Consider the following 21,645-nt stretch of genomic DNA (forward strand, 5'->3'; position numbering starts at 1 on the left):
TTGTCTAGCACGTTCGGCTGTTAACCGAAAAATTGGAGGTTTGAGCCCTCCCAGGAGTGGTGTGTTGCTTTTTCTCTTTGCGCTGATAGCTGTGGAGAAATGTTCTGACGGTGGTGAGATTGGAGCACGACTATCTCCGTGGCGCAATTTGCTAGCGCGATCGGCTGTTAACCGAAAGGTTGAATGTTCGAGCCCTCCCGGGAGTGGTGTGTTGCTTTTTTCTTTGTGCTGATAGCTTTGAAGATGTGTTCTGACGGTGGTGAGAGTGGAGCACGACTGTCACCGTGGCGCAATTGGCTAGCGCGATCGGCTGTTACCCGGAAGGTTGGAGGTTCGAGCCCACCCGGTGGTGGTGCGGCGCTTTTTTTTCTTTGGGCTGAGAGCTTTGAAGATATGTTCTGATGGTGGTGAGAGTGGAGCAGGACTGTCTCTGTGGCGCAATTGGCTAGCGCGATCGGCTGTTAACCGAAAGGTTGGAGGTTCGAGCGCTCCCGGGGACGGTGTGTCGCTTTTTTTTCTTTGCGCTGATTGCTTTGGAGATATGTTCTGACAGTGGTGAGAGTGGAGCACGACTGTCTCCATGGCAATTTTGGATAGCGCGATGGGCTGTTAACCGAAAGGTTGGAGGTTCGAGCCCACCCGGTGGTGGTGGGGCGCTTTTTTTCCTTTGGGCTGATAGGTCTGAAGAAATGTTCTGACGGTGGTGAGAGTGGAGCACGACTGTCTCCGTTGCGCAATTGGCTGGCGCAATCGGCTGTTAACCGAAAAATTGGAGGTTCGAGCCCTCCCGGGAGTGGTGTGTTGCTTTTTTCTTTGCGCTGATAGCTTTGTAGACATGTCATGACGGTGGTGAGATTGGAGCATGACTGTCTCCGTGGTGCAATCGGTTAGCATGTTCGGCTGTTAACCGAAAAACTAGAGGTAGGAGCCCTCCCGGGAGTGGTGTGTTGCTTTTTTGTTTGCGCTGATAGTTTGAAAATATGTTCTGATGGTGGTGAGAGTGGAGGACGACTGGCTCCGTGGCGCAATTGGCTAGCGCGATGGGCTGTTAACCGAAAGTTTGGAGGTTCGAGCCCACGCGGTGGTGGTGCGACGCTTTTTTTCCTTTGGGCTGATAGCTCTGAAGAAATGTTCTGACGGTGGTCAGAGTGGAGCACGACTGTGTCCGTGGCGCAATTGGCTAGCGCGATCGGCTGTTAACCGAAATGTTGGAGGTTCGAGCCCTCCTGGGAGTGGTGTGTTGCTTTTTTCTTTGCGCTGATAGCTTTGAAGATGTGTTCTGATGGGGATGACAGTGGAGCACGACTGTCTCCGTGGCGCGATTGGCTAGCGCGAACGGCTGTTAACCAAAAGGTTCGAGTTTCGAGCCCTCCCGGGAGTGGTGTGTTGCTTTTTTCTTTGCGCTGATAGCTTTGAAGTTGTGTTCTGATGGTGGTGAGTGTGGAGCACGACTGTCTCCGTGGCGCAATTGGCTAGCGCGATCGGCTGTTAACCGAAAGGTTGGAGGTTAGAGCCCACCCGGTGGTTTGCTTTTTTCTTTGCGCTGATAGCTTTGGAGACATGTTCTGACGGTGGTGAGAGTGGAGCAGGACTGGCTCCGTGGCGCAATTGCCTAGCGCAATCGGCTGTTAACCGAAAGGCTGGAGGTTCGAGCGCTCCCGGGGATGGTGTGTCGCTTTTTTTGATTTGCGCTGATAGCTTTGGAGAAATGTTCTGACAGTGGTAAGAGTGGAGCACGACTGTCTCCGTGGCGATTTTCGCTAGCGCGATGGGCTGTTAACCGAAAGGTTGGAAGTTCGAGCCCACCCGGTAATGGTGCGGCGCTTTTTTTTTCTTTGGGCTGGTAGCTTTGATGATATGTTCTGATGGTGGTGAGAGTGGAGCAGGACTGTCTCGGTCGCCCAATTGGCTAGCACGTTCGGCTGTTAACCGAAAAATTGGAGGTTTGAGCCCTCCCGAGAGTGGTGTGTTGCTTTTTCTCTTTGCGCTGATAGCTGTGGAGAAATGTTCTGACGGTGGTGAGAGTGAAGCACGACTGTCTCCGTGGCGCAATTTGCTAGCGCGATCGGCTGTTATCCAAAAGGTTTGAGTTTCGAGCCCTCCCGGGAATGGTGTGTTGCTTTTTCCTTTGCGCTGATAGCTTTGGAGACATGTTCTGACGGTGGTGAGATTGGAGCACGACTATCTCCGTGGCGCAATTTGCTCGCGCGATCGGCTGTTAACCGAAAGGTTGAATGTTCGAGCCCTCCCGGGAGTAGTGTGTTGCTTTTTTCTTTGTGCTGATAGCTTTGAAGATGTGTTCTGACGGTGGTGAGAGTGGAGCACGACTGTCACCGTGGCGCAATCGGCTAGCGCGATCGGCTGTTACCCGGAAGGTTGGAGGTTCGAGCCCACCCGGTGGTGGTGCGGCGCTTTTTTTTCTTTGGGCTGAGAGCTTTGAAGATATGTTCTGATGGTGGTGAGAGTGGAGCAGGACTGTCTCTGTGGCGCAATTGGCTAGCGCGATCGGCTGTTAACCGAAAGGTTGGAGGTTCGAGCGCTCCCGGGGACGGTGTGTCGCTTTTTTTTTCTTTGCGCTGATTGCTTTGGAGATATGTTCTGACAGTGGTGAGAGTGGAGCACGACTGTCTCCATGGCAATTTTGGATAGCGCGATGGGCTGTTAACCGAAAGGTTGGAGGTTCGAGCCCACCCGGTGGTGGTGGGGCGCTTTTTTTCCTTTGGGCTGATAGGTCTGAAGAAATGTTCTGACGGTGGTGAGAGTGGAGCACGACTGTCTCCGTTGCGCAATTGGCTGGCGCAATCGGCTGTTAACCGAAAAATTGGAGGTTCGAGTCCTCCCGGGAGTGGTGTGTTGCTTTTTTCTTTGCGCTGATAGCTTTGTAGACATGTCATGACGGTGGTGAGATTGGAGCATGACTGTCTCCGTGGTGCAATCGGCTAGCATGTTCGGCTGTTAACCGAAAAACTACAGGTAGGAGCCCTCCCGGGAGTGGTGTGTTGCTTTTTTGTTTGCGCTGATAGTTTGAAAATATGTTCTGATGGTGGTGAGAGTGGAGGACGACTGGCTCCGTGGCGCAATTGGCTAGCGCGATGCGCTGTTAACCGAAAGTTTGGAGGTTCGAGCCCACGCGGTGGTGGTGCGGCGCTTTTTTTCCTTTGGGCTGATAGCTCTGAAGAAATGTTCTGACGGTGGTCAGAGTGGAGCACGACTGTGTCCGTGGCGCAATTGGCTAGCGCGATCAGCTGTTAACCGAAATGTTGGAGGTTCGAGCCCTCCTGTGAGTGGTGTGTTGCTTTTTTCTTTGCGCTGATAGCTTTGAAGATGTGTTCTGATGGGGATGACAGTGGAGCACGACTGTCTCCGTGGCGCGATTGGCTAGCGCGAACGGCTGTTTACCAAAAGGTTCGAGTTTCGAGCCCTCCCGGGAGTGGTGTGTTGCTTTTTTCTTTGCGCTGATAGCTTTGGAGACATGTTCTGGCGATGGTGAGTATGGAGCACGACTGTCTCCGTGGCGCAATTCGCTAGCGCGATCGGCTGTTAACCCAAAGTTTGGAGGTTCGAGCCCTCCCGGGAGTGGTGTTGCTTTTTTCTTTGCGCTGATAGCTTTGGAGACATGTTCTGACGGTGGTGAGAGTGGAGCACGACTGTCTCCGTGGCGCAATTGGCTAGCGCGATCGGCTGTTAACCAAAAGGTCGGAGGTTCAAGCCCACCCGGTAATGGTGCGGCGCTTTTTTTTTCTTTCGCCTGGTAGCTTTGATGATATGTTCTGATGGTGGTGAGAGTGGAGCAGGACTGTCTCGGTCGCCCAATTGGCTAGCACGTTCGGCTGTTAACCGAAAAATTGGAGGTTTGAGCCCTCCCGAGAGTGGTGTGTTGCTTTTTCTCTTTGCGCTGATAGCTGTGGAGAAATGTTCTGACGGTGGTGAGAGTGAAGCACGGCTGTCTCCATGGCGCAATTTGCTAGCGCGATCGGCTGTTAACCGAAAGGTTGGAGGTTCGAGCCCACCCGGTGGTTGTGCGGCGCTTTTTCTTCTTTGAGCTGATAGCTCTGACGAAATGTTCTGACGGTGGTGAGAGTGAAGCACGACTGTCTCCGTGGCCAAATTGGCTAGCGCGATCGGCTGTTAACCGAAAGGTTGTAGTTTAGAGCCCTCCCGGGAGTGGTGTGTTGCTTTTTTCTTTGCGCTGATAGCTTTGAAGATGTGTTCTGACGGTGGTGAGAGTGGAGCACGACTGTCACCGTGCCGCAATTGGCTAGCGCGATCGGCTGTTAACCGAAAGGTTGGAGGTCCGAGCCCTCCTGGGAGTGGTGTGTTGCTTTTTTCTTTGCGCTGATAGCTTTGAAGATGTGTTCTGATGGGGATGACAGTGGAGCACGACTGTCTCCGTGGCGCGATTGGATAGCGCGAACGGCTGTTAACCAAAAGGTTGGAGTTTCGAGCCCTCCCGAGAGTGGTGTGTTGCTTTTTTCTTTGCGCTGATAGCTTTGGAGACATGTTCTGACGGTGGTGAGATTGGAGCACGACTGTCTCCGTCGCGCAATTGGCTAGCACGTTCGGCTGTTAACCGAAAAATTGGAGGTTCGAGCCCTCCCGGGAGTGGTGTGTTGCTTTTTTCTTTGCGCTGATAGCTTTGGAGAAATGTTCTGACGGTGGTGAGATTGGAGCACGACCGTCTCCGTGGCGCAATTGGCTAGCACGTTCGGCTGTTAACCGAAAAATTGGAGTTTCGAGCTCTCCCGGGAGTGGTGTGTCGCTTTTTTCCTTGCGCTGATAGCTTTGAAGAAATGTTCTGACGGAGGTGAGAGTGGAGCACGACTGTCTCCGTGGCGCAATTGGCTAGCGCGATCGGCTGTTAGCCAAAAGGTTGGAGTTTCGAGCTCTCCCGGGAGTGGTGTGTTGCATTTTTCTTTGCTCTGATAGCTTTGGAGACATGTTCTGACGGTGGTGAGATTGGAGCACGACTGTCTCCGTGGCGCAATTTGCTAGCGCGATCGGCTGTTAACCGAAAGGTTGGAGGTTCGAGCCCTCCCGGGAGTGTTGTGTTGCTTTTTTCTTTGCGCCGATAGCTTTGAGGATGTGTTCTGATGGTGGTGAGAGTGAAGCACGACTGTCTCCGTGGACGCAATTGCCTAGCGCGATCGGCTGTTAACCGAAAGGTTGGAGGTTCGAGCCCTCCCGGGAGTGGTGTGTTGCTTTTTTCTTTGCGCTGATAGCTTTGAAGATGTGTTCTGATGGTGGTGAGTGTGGAGCACGACTGTCTCCGTGGCGCAATTGGCTAGCGTGATCGGCTGTTAACCGAAAGGTTGGAGGTTCGAGTCCACCCGGTGGTTTGCTTTTTTCTTTGCGCTGATAGCTTTGGAGACATGTTCTGACGGTGGTGAGAGTGGAGCAGGACTGGCTCCGTGGCGCAATTGCCTAGCGCAATCGGCTGTTAACCGAAATGCTGGAGGTTCGAGCGCTCCCGGGGATGGTGTGTCGCTTTTTTTTCTTTGCGCTGATAGCTTTGGAGAAATGTTCTGACAGTGGTGAGAGTGGAGCACGACTGTCTCCGTGGCGATTTTTCCTAGCGCGATGGGTTGTTAACCGAAAGGTTGGAGGTTCGAGCCCACCCGGTGGTGGTGCGGCGCTTTTTTTCCTTTAGGCTGATAGCTCCGAAGAAATGTTCTGACGGTGGTGAGAGTGGAGCACGACTGTCTCCGTGGCGCAATTGGCTAGCGCGATCGGCTGTTAACCGAAAGGTTGGATGTTCGAGCCAACCCGGTAATGGTGCGGCGCTTTCTTTTTCTTTGAGCTGATAGCTTTGATGATATGTTCTGATGGTGGTGAGAGTGGAGCAGGACTGTCTCAGTCGCCCAATTTGCTAGCACGTTCGGCTGTTAACCGAAAAATTGGAGGTTTGAGCCCTCCCGGGAGTGGTGTGTTGCTTTTTCTCTTTGCGCTGATAGCTGTGGAGAAATGTTCCGACGGTGGTGAGAGTGGAGCACGACTGTCTCCGTGGCGCAATTGGCTAGCGCGATCGGCTGTTATCCAAAAGGCTCGAGTTTCAAGCCCTCCCGGGAATGGTGTGTTGCTTTTTCCTTTGCGCTAATAGCTTTGGAGACATGTTCTGATGGTGGTGAGATTGGAGCACGTCTATCTCCGTGGCGCAATTTGCTAGCGCGATCGGCTGTTAATCGAAAGGTTGAAGAATTGAGCCCTCCCGGGAGTGGTGTGTTGCTTTTTTCTTTGCGCTGATAGCTTTGAAGATGTGTTCTGACGGTGGTGAGAGTGGAGCACGACTGTCACCGTGGCGCAATTGGCTAGCGCGAGCGGCTGTTACCCGAAAGGTTGGAGTTTCGAGCCCTCCCGGGAGTGGTGTGTTGCTTTTTTCTTTGCTCTGATAGCTTTGGAGACATGTTCTGACGGTGGTGAGATTGGAGCACGACTGTCTCCGTGGCGCAATTTGCTAGCGAGATCGGCTGTTAACCGAAAGGTTGGAGGTTCGAGCCCTCCCGGGAGTGTTGTGTTGCTTTTTTCTTTGCGCCGATAGCTTTGAGGATGTGTTCTGATGGTGGTGAGAGTGAAGCACGACTGTCTCCGTGGACGCAATTGGCTAGCGCGATCGGCTGTTAACCGAAAGGTTGGAGGTTCGAGCCCTCCCGGGAGTGGTGTGTTGCTTTTTTCTTTGCGCTGATAGCTTTGAAGATGTGTTCTGATGGTGGTGAGTGTGGAGCACGACTGTCTCCGTGGCGCAATTGGCTAGCGTGATCGGCTGTTAACCGAAAGGTTGGAGGTTCGAGTCCACCCGGTGGTTTGCTTTTTTCTTTGCGCTGATAGCTTTGGAGACATGTTCTGACGGTGGTGAGAGTGGAGCAGGACTGGCTCCGTGGCGCAATTGCCTAGCGCAATCGGCTGTTAACCGAAAGGCTGGAGGTTCGAGCGCTCCCGGGGATGGTGTGTCGCTTTTTTTTCTTTGCGCTGATAGCTTTGGAGAAATGTTCTGACAGTGGTGAGAGTGGAGCACGACTGTCTCCGTGGCGATTTTTCCTAGCGCGATGGGCTGTTAACCGAAAGGTTGGAGGTTCGAGCCCACCCGGTGGTGGTGCGGCGCTTTTTTTCCTTTAGGCTGATAGCTCCGTAGAAATGTTCTGACGGTGGTGAGAGTGGAGCACGACTGTGTCCGTGGCGCAATTGGCTAGCGCGATCGGCTGTTAACCGAAATGTTGGAGGTTCGAGCCAACCCGGTAATGGTGCGGCGCTTTCTTTTTCTTTGAGCTGATAGCTTTGATGATATGTTCTGATGGTGGTGAGTGTGGAGCAGGACTGTCTCAGTCGCCCAATTGGCTAGCACGTTCGGCTGTTAACCGAAAAATTGGAGGTTTGAGCCCTCCCGGGAGTGGTGTGTTGCTTTTTCTCTTTGCGCTGATAGCTGTGGAGAAATGTTCCGACGGTGGTGAGAGTGGAGCACGACTGTCTCCGTGGCACAATTGGCTAGCGCGATCGGCTGTTATCCAAAAGGTTCGAGTTTCGAGCCCTCCCGGGAATGGTGTGTTGCTTTTTCCTTTGCGCTAATAGCTTTGGAGACATGTTCTGATGGTGGTGAGATTGGAGCACGTCTATCTCCGTGGCGCAATTTGCTAGCGCGATCGGCTGTTAATCGAAAGGTTGAAGAATTGAGCCCTCCCGGGAGTGGTGTGTTGCTTTTTTCTTTGCGCTGATAGCTTTGAAGATGTGTTCTGACGGTGGTGAGAGTGGAGCACGACTGTCACCGTGGCGCAATTGGCTAGCGCGAGCGGCTGTTACCCGAAAGGTTGGAGGTTCGAGCCCACCCGGTGGTGGTGCGGCGCTTTTTTTTCTTTGGGCTGAGAGCTTTGAAGATATGTTCTGATGGTGGTGAGAGTGGAGCAGGACTGTCTCCGTGGCGCAATTGGCTAGCGCAATCGGCTGTTAACCGAAAAGTTGGAGGTTCGAGCGGTCCCGGGGACGGTGTGTCGCTTTTTTTTTTGCGCTGATTGCTTTGGAGAAATGTTCTGACAGTGGTGAGAGTGGAGCACGACTGTCTCCAGGGATATTTTGGATAGCGCGATGGGCTGTTAACCGAAAGGTTGGAGGTTCGAGCCCACCCGGTGGTGGTGGGGCGCTTTTTTTCCTTTGGGCTGATAGGTCTGAAGAAATGTTCTGACGGTGGTGAGAGTGGAGCACGACTGTCTCCGTTGCGCAATTAACTGGCGCAATCGGCTGTTAACCGAAAAATTGGACGTTTGAGCCCTCCCGGAAGTGGTGTGTTGCTTTTTTCTTTGCGCTGATAGCTTTGTAGACATGTCATGACGGTGGTGAGATTGGAGCATGACTGTCTCCGTGGCGCAATCGGCTAACACGTTCGGCTGTTAACCGAAAAACTAGAGGTTGGACCCTCCCGGGAGTGGTGTGTTGCTTTTTTGTTTGCGCTGATAGTTTGAAAATATGTTCTGATGGTGGTGAGAGTAGAGCACGACTGGCTCCGTGGCGCGATTGGCTAGCGCGATGGGCTGTTAACCGAAAAATTGGAGTTTCGAGCCCTCCCGGGAGTGGTGTGTCGCTTTTTTCTTTGCGCTCATAGCTTTGAAGAAATGTTCTGACGGAGGTGAGAGTAGAGCACGACTGTCTCCGTGGCGCAATTGGCTAGCGCGATCGGCTGTTAGCCAAAAGGTTGGAGTTTCGAGCCCTCCCGGGAGTGGTGTGTTGTTTTTTTCTTTGCTCTGATAGCTTTGGAGGCATGTTCTGACGGTGGTGAGATTGGAGCACGACTGTCTCAGTGGCGCAATTTGCTAGCGCGATCGGCTGTTAACCGAAAGGTTGGAGGTTCGAGCCCTCTCGGGAGTGGTGTGTTGCTTTTTTCTTGGCGTCGATAGCTTTGAGGATGTGTTCCGATGGTGGTCAGAGTGAAGCACGACTGTCTCCGTGGACGCAATTGGCTAGCGTGATCGGCTGTTAACCGAAAGGTTGGAGGTTCGAGCCCTCCCGGGAGTGGTGTGTTGCTTTTTTCTTTGCGCTGATAGCTTTGAAGTTGTGTTCTGATGGTGGTGAGTGTGGAGCACGAATGTCTCCGTGGCGCAATTGGCTAGCGCGATCGGCTGTTAACCGAAAGGTTGGAGGTTCGAGCCCACCCGGTGGTTTGCTTTTTTCTTTGCGCTGATAGCTTTGGAGACATGTTCTGACGGTGGTGAGAGTGGAGCAGGACTGGCTCCGTGGCGCAATTGCCTAGCGCAATCGGCTGTTAACCGAAAGGCTGGAGGTTCGAGCGCTCCCGGGGATGGTGTGTCGCTTTTTTTTATTTGCGCTGATAGCTTTGGAGAAATGTTCTGACAGTGGTAAGAGTGGAGCACGACTGTCTCCGTGGCGATTTTCGCTAGCGCGATGGGCTGTTAACCGAAAGGTTGGAGGTTCGAGCCCACCCGGTGGTGGTGCGGCGCTTTTTTTCCTTTAGGCTGATAGCTCCGAAGAAATGTTCTGACGGTGGTGAGAGTGGAGCACGACTGTCTCCGTGGCGCAATTGGCTAGCGCGATCGGCTGTAACCGAAAGGTTGGAGGGTCGAGCCCACCCGGTAATGGTGCGGCGCTTTCTTTTTCTTTGAGCTGATAGCTTTGATGATATGTTCTGATGGTGGTGAGAGTGGAGCAGGACTGTCTCGGTCGCCCAATTGGCTAGCACGTTCGGCTGTTAACCGAAAAATTGGAGGTTTGAGCCCTCCCGGGAGTGGTGGGTTGCTTTTTCTCTTTGCGCTGATAGCTGTGGAGAAATGTTCTGACGGTGGTGAGAGCGGAGCACGACTGTCTCCGTGGCGCAATTGGCTAGCGCGATCGGCTGTTATCCAAAAGGTTCGAGTTTCGAGCCCTCCCGGGAATGGTGTGTTGCTTTTTCCTTTGCGCTAATAGCTTTGGAGACATGTTCTGACGGTGGTGAGATTGGAGCACGTCTATCTCCGTGGCGCATTTTGCTAGCGCGATCGGCTGTTAACCGAAAGGTTGACGGTTCGAGCCCTCCCGGGAGTGGTGTGTTGCTTTTTTCTTTGCGCTGATAGCTTTGAAGATGTGTTCTGACAGTGGTGAGAGTGGAGCACGACTGTCTCCATGGCAATTTTGGATAGCGCGATGGGCTGTTAACCGAAAGGTTGGAGGTTCGAGCCCACCCGGTGGTGGTGTGTTGCTTTTTTCTTTTCGCTGATAGATTTGAAGATGTGTTCTGACGGTAGTGAGAGTGGAGCACGACTGTCACCGTGGCGCAATTGGCTAGCGCGAGCGGCTGTTACCCGAAAGGTTGGAGGTTCGAGCCCACCCGGTGGTGGTGCGGCGCTTTTTTTTCTTTGGGCTGAGAGCTTTGAAGATATGTTCTGATGGTGGTGAGAGTGGAGCAGGACTGTCTCCGTGGCGCAATTGGCTAGCGCGATCGGCTGTTAACCGAAAGGTTGGAGGTTCGAGCGCTCCCGGGGACGGTGTGTCGCTTTTTTTTCTTTGCGCTGATTGCTTTGGAGAAATGTTCTGACAGTGGTGAGAGTGGAGCACGACTGTCTCCATGGCAATTTTGGATAGCGCGATGGGCTGTTAACCGAAAGGTTGGAGGTTCGAGCCCACCCGGTGGTGGTGGGGCGCTTTTTTTCCTTTGGGCTGATAGGTCTGAAGAAATGTTCTGATGGTGGTGAGAGTGGAGCACGACTGTCTCCGTTGCGCAATTGGCTGGCGCAATCGGCTGTTAACCGAAAAATTGGAGGTTTGAGCCCTCCCGGGAGTGGTGTGTTGCTTTTTTTTTGCGCTGATAGCTTTGTAGACATGTCATGACGGTGGTGAGATTGGAGCATGACTGTCTCCGTGGCGCAATTTGCTAGCGCGATCGGCTGTTAACCGAAAGGTTGAAGGTTCGAGCCCTCCCGGGAGTGGTGTGTTGCTTTTTTCTTTGCGCTGATAGCTTTGAAGATGTGTTCTGACAGGGGTGAGAGTGGAGCACGACTGTCTCCATGGCAATTTTGGATAGCGCGATGGGATGTTAACCGAAAGGTTGAATGTTCGAGCCCTCCCGGGAGTGGTGTGTTGCTTTTTTCTTTTCGCTGATAGATTTGAAGATGTGTTCTGACGGTGGTGAGAGTGGAGCACGACTGTCACCGTGGCGCAATTGGCTAGCGCGAGCGGCTGTTACCCGAAAGGTTGGAGGTTCAAGCCCACCCGGTGGTGGTGCGGCGCTTTTTTTTCTTTGGGCTGAGAGCTTTGAAGATATGTTCTGATGGTGGTGAAAGTGGAGCAGGACTGTCTCCGTGGCGCAATTGGCTAGCGCGATCGGCTGTTAACCAAAAGGTTGGAGGTTCGAGCACTCCCGGGGACGGTGTGTCGCTTTTTTTCTTTGCGCTGATTGCTTTGGAGAAATGTTCTGACAGTGGTGAGAGTGGATCACGACTGTCTCCATGGCAATTTTGGATAGCGCGATGGGCTGTTAACCGAAAGGTTGGAGGTTCGAGCCCACCCGGTGGTGGTGGGGCGCTTTTTTTCCTTTGGGCTGATAGGTCTGAAGAAATGTTCTGACGGTGGTGAGATAGGAGCACGACTGTCTCCGTTGCGCAATTGGCTGGCGCGATCGGCTGTTAACCGAAAAACTGGAGGTTTGAGCCCTCCCGGGAATGGAGTGTTGCTTTTTTTCTTTGCGCTGATAGCTTTGTAGACATGTCATGACGGTGGTGAGATTGGAGCATGACTGTCTCCGTGGCGCAATCGGCTAGCACGTTCGGCGGTTAACCAAAAAACTAGAGGTTGGAGCCCTCCCGGGAGTGGTGTGTTGCTTTTTTGTTTGCGCTGATAGTTTGAAAATATGTTCTGATGGTGGTGAGAGTAGAGCACGACTGGCTCCGTGGCGCAATTGACTAGCGCGATGGGCTGTTAACCGAAAGTTTGGAGGTTCGAGCCCACGCGGTGGTGGTGCGGCGCTTTTTTTCCTTTGGGCTGATAGCTCTGAAGATATGTTCTGATGGTGGTGAGAGTGGAGCAGGACTGTCTCCGTGGCGCAATTGGCTAGCGCGATCGGCTGTTAACCGAAAGGTTGGAGGTTCGAGCGTTCCCGGGGACGGTGTGTCGCTTTTTTTTCTTTGCGCCGATTGCTTTGGAGAAATGTTCTGACAGTGGTGAGAGTGGAGCACGACTGTCTCCATGGCAATTTTGGATAGCGCGATGGGCTGTTAACCGAAAGGTTGGAGGTTCGAGCCCACCCGGTGGTGGTGCGGCGCTTTTTTTCCTTTAGGCTGATAGCTCCGAAGAAATGTTCTGACGGTGGTGAGAGTGGAGCACGACTGTCTCCGTGGCGCAATTGGCTAGCGCGATCGGCTGTTAACCGAAAGGTTGGAGGTTCGAGCCCACCCGGTAATGGTGCGGCGCTTTCTTTTTATTTGAGCTGATAGCTTTGATGATATGTTCTGATGGTGGTGAGAGTGGAGCAGGAATGTCTCGGTCGCCCAATTGGCTAGCACGTTCGGCTGTTAACCGAAAAATTGGAGGTTTGAGCCCTCCCGGGAGTGGTGTGTTGCTTTTTCTCTTTGCGCTGATAGCTGTGGAGAAATGTTCTGACGGTGGTGAGAGTGGAGCACGACTGTCTCCGTTGCGCAATTGGCTGGCGCAATCGGCTGTTAACCGAAAAATTGGAGGTTTGAGCCCTCCCGGGAGTGGTGTGTTGCTTTTTTCTTTGCGTTGATAGCTTTGTAGACATGTCATGACGGTGGTGAGATTGGAGCATGACTGTCTCCGTGGCGCAATCGGCTAGCACGTTCGGCTGTTGACCGAAAAACTAGAGGTTGGAGCCCTTCCGGGAGTGGTGTGTTGCTTTTTTGTTTGCGCTGATAGTTTGAAAATATGTTCTGATGGTGGTGAGAGTAGAGCACGACTGGCTCCATGGCGCAATTGGCTAGCGCGATGGGCTGTTAACAGAAAAATTGGAGTTTCGAGCCCTCCCGGGAGTGGTGTGTCGCTTTTTTCTTTGCGCTCATAGCTTTGAAGAAATGTTCTGACGGAGGTGAGAGTGGAGCACGACTGTCTCCGTGGCGCAATGGGCTAACGCGATCGGCTGTTAGCCAAAAGGTTGGAGTTTCGAGCCCTCCCGGGAGTGGTGTGTTGTTTTTTTCTTTGCTCTGATAGCTTTGGAGACATGTTCTGACGGTGGTGAGATTGGAGCACGACTGTCTCCGTGGCGCAATTTGCTAGCGCGATCGGCTGTTAACCGAAAGGTTGGAGGTTCGAGCCCTCCCGGGAGTGGTGTGTTGCTTTTTTCTTGGCGCCGATAGCTTTGAGGATGTGTTCTGATGGTGGTCAGAGTGAAGCACGACTGTCTCCATGGACGCAATCGGCTAGCGTGATCGGCTGTTAACCGAAAGGTTGGAGGTTCGAGCCCTCCCGGGAGTGGTGTGTTGCTTTTTTCTTTGCGCTGATAGCTTTGAAGATGTGTTCTGATGGTGGTGAGTGTGGAGCACGACTGTCTCCGTGGCGCAATTGGCTAGCGCGATCGGCTGTTAACCGAAAGGTTGGAGGTTCGAGCCCACCCGGTGGTTTGCTTTTTTCTTTGCGCTGATAGCTTTCGAGACATGTTCTGACGGTGGTGAGAGTGGAGCAGGACTGGCTCCGTGGCGCAATTGCCTAGCGCAATCGGCTGTTAACCGAAAGGCTGGAGGTTCGAGCGCTCCCGGGGATGGTGTGTCGCTTTTTTTTCTTTGCGCTGATAGCTTTGGAGAAATGTTCTCACAGTGGTAAGAGTGGAGCACGACTGTCTGCGTGGCGATTTTCGCTAGCGCGATGGGCTGTTAACCGAAAGGTTGGAGGTTCGAGCCCACCCGGTGGTGGTGCAGCGCTTTTTTTCCTTTAGGCTGATAGCTCCGAAGAAATGTTCTGACGGTGGTGAGAGTGGAGCACGACTGTCTCCGTGGCGCAATTGGCTAGCGCGATCGGCTGTTAACCGAAAGATTGGAGGTTCGAGCCCACCCGGTAATGGTGCGGCGCTTTCTTTTTCTTTGAGCTGATAGCTTTGATGATATGTTCTGATGGTGGTGAGAGTGGAGCAGGACTGTCTCGGTCGCCCAATTGGCTAGCACGTTCGGATGTTAACCGAAAAATTGGAGGTTTGAGCCCTCCCGGGAGTGGTGTGTTGCTTTTTCTCTTTGCGCTGATAGCTGTGGAGAAATGTTCTGACGGTGGTGAGAGTGGAGCACGACTGTCTCCGTGGCGCAATTGGCTAGCGCGATCGGCTGTTATCCAAAAGGTTCGAGTTTCGAGCCCTCCCGGGAATGGTGTGTTGCTTTTTCCTTTGCGCTAATACCTATGGAGACATGTTCTGACGGTGGTGAGATTGAAGCACGTCTATCTCCGTGGCGCAATTTGCTAGCGCGATCGGCTGTTAACCGAAAGGTTGACGGTTCGAGCCCACCCGGGAGTGGTGTGTTGCTTTTTTCTTTGCGCTGATAGCTTTGAAGATGTGTTCTGACAGTGGTGAGAGTGGAGCACGACTGTCTCCATGGCAATTTTGGATACCGCGATGGGCTGTTAACCGAAAGGTTGGAGGTTCGAGCCCACGCGGTGGTGGTGTGTTGCTTTTTTCTTTTCGCTGATAGATTTGAAGATGTGTTCTGACGGTGGTGAGAGTGGAGCACGACTGTCTCCGTGGCGCAATTGGCTAGCGCGATCGGCTGTTAACCGAAAGGTTGGAGGTTCGAGCGCTCCCGGGGACGGTGTGTCGCTTTTTTTTCTTTGCGCTGATTGCTTTGGAGAAATGTTCTGACAGTGATGAGAGTGGAGCACGACTGTCTCCATGGCAATTTTGGATAGCGCGATGGGCTGTTAACCGAAAGGTTGGAGGTTCGAGTCCACCCGGTGGTGGTGGGGCGCTTTTTTTCCTTTGGGCTGATAGGTCTGAAGAAATGTTCTGACGGTGGTGAGAGTGGAGCACGACTGTCTCCGTTGCGCAATTGGCTGGCGCAATCGGCTGTTAACCGAAAAATTGGAGGTTTGAGCCCTCCCGGGAGTGGTGTGTTGCTTTTTTTTTGCGCTGATAGCTTCGTAGACATGTCATGACGGTGGTGAGATTGGAGCATGACTGTCTCCGTGGCGCAATTTGCTAGCGTGATCGGCTGTTAACCGAAAGGTTGAAGGTTCGAGCCCTCCCGGGAGTGGTGTGTTGCTTTTTTCTTTGCGCTGATAGCTTTGAAGATGTGTTCTGACAGTGGTGAGAGTGGAGCACGACTGTCTCCATGGCAATTTTGGATAGCGCGATGGGCTGTTAACCGAAAGGTTGAAGGTTCGAGCCCTCCCGGAAGTGGTGTGTTGCTTTTTTCTTTTCGCTGATAGATTTGAAGATATGTTCTGACGGTGGTGAGAGTGGAGCGCGACTGTCACCGTGGCGCAATTGGCTAGCGCGAGCGGCTGTTACCCGAAAGGTTGGAGGTTCGAGCCCACCCGGTGGTGGTGCGGCGCTTTTTTTTCTTTGGGCTGAGAGCTTTGAAGATATGTTCTGATGGTGGTGAGAGTGGAGCAGGACTGTCTCCGTGGCGCAATTGGCTAGCGCGATCGGCTGTTAACCGAAAGGTTGGAGGTTCGAGCGCTCCCGGGTACGGTGTGTCGCTTTTTTTTCTTTGCGCTGATTGCTTTGGAGAAATGTTCTGACAGTGGTGAGAGTGGATCACGACTGTCTCCATGGCAATTTTGGATAGCGCGATGGGCTGTTAACCGAAAGGTTGGAGGTTCGAGCCCACCCGGTGGTGGTGGGGCGCTTTTTTTCCTTTGGGCTGATAGGTCTGAAGAAATTTTCTGACGGTGGTGAGAGTGGAGCACGACTGTCTTCGTTGCGCAATTGGCTGGCAAAATCGGCTGTTAACTGAAAAGTTGGAGGTTTGAGCCCTCCCGGGAGTGGTGTGTTGCTTTTTCTCTTTGCGCTGATAGCTGTGGAGAAATGTCATGACGGTGGTGAGATTGGAGCATGACTGTCTCCGTGGCGCAATCGGCTAGCACGTTCGGCGGTTAACCAAAAAACTAGAGGTTGGAGCCCTCCCGGGAGTGGTGTGTTGCTTTTTTGTTTGCGCTGATAGTTTGAAAATATGTTCTGATGGTGGTGAGAGTAGAGCACGACTGGCTCCGTGGCGCAATTGACTAGCGCGATGGGCTGTTAACCGAAAGTTTGGAGGTTCGAGCCCACGCGGTGGTGGTGCGGCGCTTTTTTTCCTTTGGGCTGATAGCTCTGAAGATATGTTCTGATGGTGGTGAGAGTGGAGCAGGACTGTCTCCGTGGCGCAATTGGCTAGCGCGATCGGCTGTTAACCGAAAGGTTGGAGGTTCGAGCGTTCCCGGGGACGGTGTGTCGCTTTTTTTTCTTTGCGCCGATTGCCTTGGAGAAATGTTCTGACAGTGGTGAGAGTGGAGCACGACTGTCTCCATGGCAATTTTGGATAGCGCGATGGGCTGTTAACCGAAAGGTTGGAGGTTCGAGCCCACCCGGTGGTGGTGCGGCGCTTTTTTTCCTTCAGGCTGATAGCTCCGAAGAAATGTTCTGACGGTGGTGAGAGTGGAGCACGACTGTCTCCGTGGCGCAATTGGCTAGCGCGATCGGCTGTTAACCGAAAGGTTGGAGGTTCGAGCCCACCCGGTAATGGTGCGGCGCTTTCTTTTTATTTGAGCTGATAGCTTTGATGATATGTTCTGATGGTGGTGAGAGTGGAGCAGGAATGTCTCGGTCGCCCAATTGGCTAGCACGTTCGGCTGTTAACCGAAAAATTGGAGGTTTGAGCCCTCCCGGGAGTGGTGTGTTGCTTTTTCTCTTTGCGCTGATAGCTGTGGAGAAATGTTCTGACGGTGGTGAGAGTGGAGCACGACTGTCTCCGTTGCGCAATTGGCTGGCGCAATCGGCTGTTAACCGAAAAATTGGAGGTTTGAGCCCTCCCGGGAGTGGTGTGTTGCTTTTTTCTTTGCGTTGATAGCTTTGTAGACATGTCATGACGGTGGTGAGATTGGAGCATGACTGTCTCCGTGGCGCAATCGGCTAGCACGTTCGGCTGTTGACCGAAAAACTAGAGGTTGGAGCCCTTCCGGGAGTGGTGTGTTGCTTTTTTGTTTGCGCTGATAGTTTGAAAATATGTTCTGATGGTGGTGAGAGTAGAGCACGACTGGCTCCATGGCGCAATTGGCTAGCGCGATGGGCTGTTAACAGAAAAATTGGAGTTTCGAGCCCTCCCGGGAGTGGTGTGTCGCTTTTTTCTTTGCGCTCATAGCTTTGAAGAAATGTTCTGACGGAGGTGAGAGTGGAGCACGACTGTCTCCGTGGCGCAATGGGCTAACGCGATCGGCTGTTAGCCAAAAGGTTGGAGTTTCGAGCCCTCCCGGGAGTGGTGTGTTGTTTTTTTCTTTGCTCTGATAGCTTTGGAGACATGTTCTGACGGTGGTGAGATTGGAGCACGACTGTCTCCGTGGCGCAATTTGCTAGCGCGATCGGCTGTTAACCGAAAGGTTGGAGGTTCGAGCCCTCCCGGGAGTGGTGTGTTGCTTTTTTCTTGGCGCCGATAGCTTTGAGGATGTGTTCTGATGGTGGTCAGAGTGAAGCACGACTGTCTCCATGGACGCAATCGGCTAGCGTGATCGGCTGTTAACCGAAAGGTTGGAGGTTCGAGCCCTCCCGGGAGTGGTGTGTTGCTTTTTTCTTTGCGCTGATAGCTTTGAAGATGTGTTCTGATGGTGGTGAGTGTGGAGCACGACTGTCTCCGTGGCGCAATTGGCTAGCGCGATCGGCTGTTAACCGAAAGGTTGGAGGTTCGAGCCCACCCGGTGGTTTGCTTTTTTCTTTGCGCTGATAGCTTTCGAGACATGTTCTGACGGTGGTGAGAGTGGAGCAGGACTGGCTCCGTGGCGCAATTGCCTAGCGCAATCGGCTGTTAACCGAAAGGCTGGAGGTTCGAGCGCTCCCGGGGATGGTGTGTCGCTTTTTTTTCTTTGCGCTGATAGCTTTGGAGAAATGTTCTCACAGTGGTAAGAGTGGAGCACGACTGTCTGCGTGGCGATTTTCGCTAGCGCGATGGGCTGTTAACCGAAAGGTTGGAGGTTCGAGCCCACCCGGTGGTGGTGCAGCGCTTTTTTTCCTTTAGGCTGATAGCTCCGAAGAAATGTTCTGACGGTGGTGAGAGTGGAGCACGACTGTCTCCGTGGCGCAATTGGCTAGCGCGATCGGCTGTTAACCGAAAGATTGGAGGTTCGAGCCCACCCGGTAATGGTGCGGCGCTTTCTTTTTCTTTGAGCTGATAGCTTTGATGATATGTTCTGATGGTGGTGAGAGTGGAGCAGGACTGTCTCGGTCGCCCAATTGGCTAGCACGTTCGGATGTTAACCGAAAAATTGGAGGTTTGAGCCCTCCCGGGAGTGGTGTGTTGCTTTTTCTCTTTGCGCTGATAGCTGTGGAGAAATGTTCTGACGGTGGTGAGAGTGGAGCACGACTGTCTCCGTGGCGCAATTGGCTAGCGCGATCGGCTGTTATCCAAAAGGTTCGAGTTTCGAGCCCTCCCGGGAATGGTGTGTTGCTTTTTCCTTTGCGCTAATACCTATGGAGACATGTTCTGACGGTGGTGAGATTGAAGCACGTCTATCTCCGTGGCGCAATTTGCTAGCGCGATCGGCTGTTAACCGAAAGGTTGACGGTTCGAGCCCACCCGGGAGTGGTGTGTTGCTTTTTTCTTTGCGCTGATAGCTTTGAAGATGTGTTCTGACAGTGGTGAGAGTGGAGCACGACTGTCTCCATGGCAATTTTGGATACCGCGATGGGCTGTTAACCGAAAGGTTGGAGGTTCGAGCCCACGCGGTGGTGGTGTGTTGCTTTTTTCTTTTCGCTGATAGATTTGAAGATGTGTTCTGACGGTGGTGAGAGTGGAGCACGACTGTCTCCGTGGCGCAATTGGCTAGCGCGATCGGCTGTTAACCGAAAGGTTGGAGGTTCGAGCGCTCCCGGGGACGGTGTGTCGCTTTTTTTTCTTTGCGCTGATTGCTTTGGAGAAATGTTCTGACAGTGATGAGAGTGGAGCACGACTGTCTCCATGGCAATTTTGGATAGCGCGATGGGCTGTTAACCGAAAGGTTGGAGGTTCGAGTCCACCCGGTGGTGGTGGGGCGCTTTTTTTCCTTTGGGCTGATAGGTCTGAAGAAATGTTCTGACGGTGGTGAGAGTGGAGCACGACTGTCTCCGTTGCGCAATTGGCTGGCGCAATCGGCTGTTAACCGAAAAATTGGAGGTTTGAGCCCTCCCGGGAGTGGTGTGTTGCTTTTTTTTTGCGCTGATAGCTTCGTAGACATGTCATGACGGTGGTGAGATTGGAGCATGACTGTCTCCGTGGCGCAATTTGCTAGCGTGATCGGCTGTTAACCGAAAGGTTGAAGGTTCGAGCCCTCCCGGGAGTGGTGTGTTGCTTTTTTCTTTGCGCTGATAGCTTTGAAGATGTGTTCTGACAGTGGTGAGAGTGGAGCACGACTGTCTCCATGGCAATTTTGGATAGCGCGATGGGCTGTTAACCGAAAGGTTGAAGGTTCGAGCCCTCCCGGAAGTGGTGTGTTGCTTTTTTCTTTTCGCTGATAGATTTGAAGATATGTTCTGACGGTGGTGAGAGTGGAGCGCGACTGTCACCGTGGCGCAATTGGCTAGCGCGAGCGGCTGTTACCCGAAAGGTTGGAGGTTCGAGCCCACCCGGTGGTGGTGCGGCGCTTTTTTTTCTTTGGGCTGAGAGCTTTGAAGATATGTTCTGATGGTGGTGAGAGTGGAGCAGGACTGTCTCCGTGGCGCAATTGGCTAGCGCGATCGGCTGTTAACCGAAAGGTTGGAGGTTCGAGCGCTCCCGGGTACGGTGTGTCGCTTTTTTTTCTTTGCGCTGATTGCTTTGGAGAAATGTTCTGACAGTGGTGAGAGTGGATCACGACTGTCTCCATGGCAATTTTGGATAGCGCGATGGGCTGTTAACCGAAAGGTTGGAGGTTCGAGCCCACCCGGTGGTGGTGGGGCGCTTTTTTTCCTTTGGGCTGATAGGTCTGAAGAAATTTTCTGACGGTGGTGAGAGTGGAGCACGACTGTCTTCGTTGCGCAATTGGCTGGCAAAATCGGCTGTTAACTGAAAAGTTGGAGGTTTGAGCCCTCCCGGGAGTGGTGTGTTGCTTTTTTCTTTGCGCTGATAGCTTTGTAGACATGTTCTGACGGTGTTGAGATTGGAGCATGACTGTCTCCGTGGCGCAATTCGCTAGCGCGATCGGCTGTTAACCGAAAGTTTGGAGGTTCGAGCCCTTCCGGGAGTGGTGTGTTGCTTTTTTCTTTGCGCTGATAGCTTTGGAGACATGTTCTGACGATGGTGAGATTGGAGCACGACTGTCTCCGTGGCGCAATTCGCTAGCGCATTTCGGCTGTTAACCGAAAGTTTGAAGGTTCGAGCCCTCCCGGGAGTGGTGTGTTGCTTTTTTCTTTGCGCTGATAGCTTTGGAGAAATGTTCTGACAGTGGTGAGAGTGGAGCACGACTGTCTCCATGGCAATTTTGGATAGCGCGATGGGCTGTTAACCGAAAGGTTGGAGGTTCGAGCCCACCCGGTGGTGGTGGGGCGCTTTTTTTCCTTTGGGCTGATAGGTCTGAAGAAATGTTCTGACGGTGGTGAGAGTGGAGCACGACTGTCTTCGTTGCGCAATTGGCTGGCGCAATCGGCTGTTAACTGAAAAATTGGAGGTTTGAGCCCTCCCGGGAGTGGTGTGTTGCTTTTTTCTTTGCGCTGATAGCTTTGTAGACATGTTCTGACGGTGGTGAGATTGGAGCATGACTGTCTCCGTGGCGCAATCGGCTAGCACGTTCGGCTGTTAACCGAAAAACTAGAAGTTGGAGCCCTCCCGGGAGTGGTGTGTTGCTTTTTTGTTTGCGCTGATAGTTTGAAAATATGTTCTGACGGTGGTGACAGTGGAGCACGACTGGCTCCGTGGCGCAATTGGCTAGCGCGATGGGCTGTTAACCGAAAGGTTGGAGGTTCGAGCCCACCCGGTGGTGGTGTGTTGCTTTTTACTTTTCGCTGATAGATTTGAAGATGTGTTCTGACGGTGGTGAGAGTGGAGCACGACTGTCTCCGTGGCGCAATTGGCTAGCGCGATCGGCTCTTAACCGAAAGGTTGGAGGTTCGAGCGCTCCCGGGGACGGTGTGTCGCTTTTCTTTCTTTGCGCTGATTGCTTTGGAGAAATGTTCTGACAGTGGCGAGAGTGGAGCACGACTGTCTCCATGGCAATTTTGGATAGCGCGATGGGCTGTTAACCGAAAGGTTGGAGGTTCGAGCCCACCCGGTGGTGGTGGGGCGCTTTTTTTCCTTTGGGCTGATAGGTCTGAAGAAATGTTCTGACGGTGGTGAGAGTGGAGCACGACTGTCTCCGTTGCGCAATTGGCTGGCGCAATCGGCTGGTAACCGAAAGTTTGGAGGTTCGAGCCCTTCCGGGAGTGGTGTGTTGCTTTTTTCTTTGCGCTGATAGCTTTGGAGACATGTTCTGACGATGGTGAGATTGTAGCACGACTGTCTCCGTGGCGCAATTCGCTAGCGCGATCGGCTGTTAACCGAAAGTTTGGAGGTTCGAGCCCTCCTGGGAGTGGTGTGTTGCTTTTTTCTTTGCGCTGATAGCTTTGGA

General features: G+C 52.9%; 6 non-coding genes across 6 annotated transcripts; all 6 read left to right on the forward strand.

Moving 5' to 3' along the window:
* Nucleotides 1-426: 426 nt before the first annotated feature.
* TRNAN-GUU (transfer RNA asparagine (anticodon GUU)) lies at nt 427-500 on the forward strand. Its single transcript has one exon. It is a non-coding gene; the product is annotated as a tRNA-Asn (tRNA).
* Nucleotides 501-2,477: 1,977 nt separating this feature from the next.
* On the forward strand, nt 2,478-2,551 carry TRNAN-GUU (transfer RNA asparagine (anticodon GUU)). The gene has a single exon. It is a non-coding gene; the product is annotated as a tRNA-Asn (tRNA).
* Nucleotides 2,552-10,383: 7,832 nt separating this feature from the next.
* TRNAN-GUU (transfer RNA asparagine (anticodon GUU)) lies at nt 10,384-10,457 on the forward strand. Its single transcript has one exon. It is a non-coding gene; the product is annotated as a tRNA-Asn (tRNA).
* Nucleotides 10,458-14,637: 4,180 nt separating this feature from the next.
* TRNAN-GUU (transfer RNA asparagine (anticodon GUU)) lies at nt 14,638-14,711 on the forward strand. Its single transcript has one exon. It is a non-coding gene; the product is annotated as a tRNA-Asn (tRNA).
* Nucleotides 14,712-18,892: 4,181 nt separating this feature from the next.
* Nucleotides 18,893-18,966, forward strand: TRNAN-GUU (transfer RNA asparagine (anticodon GUU)). The gene has a single exon. It is a non-coding gene; the product is annotated as a tRNA-Asn (tRNA).
* Nucleotides 18,967-21,093: 2,127 nt separating this feature from the next.
* Nucleotides 21,094-21,167, forward strand: TRNAK-CUU (transfer RNA lysine (anticodon CUU)). The gene has a single exon. It is a non-coding gene; the product is annotated as a tRNA-Lys (tRNA).
* The last annotated feature ends 478 nt before the right edge of the window (nt 21,168-21,645 follow it).

Source organism: Rhipicephalus microplus, unplaced genomic scaffold, assembly GCF_043290135.1.
Source record: "Rhipicephalus microplus isolate Deutch F79 unplaced genomic scaffold, USDA_Rmic scaffold_281, whole genome shotgun sequence".
In the NCBI taxonomy this organism is placed as follows: Eukaryota; Metazoa; Arthropoda; class Arachnida; order Ixodida; family Ixodidae; genus Rhipicephalus; species Rhipicephalus microplus.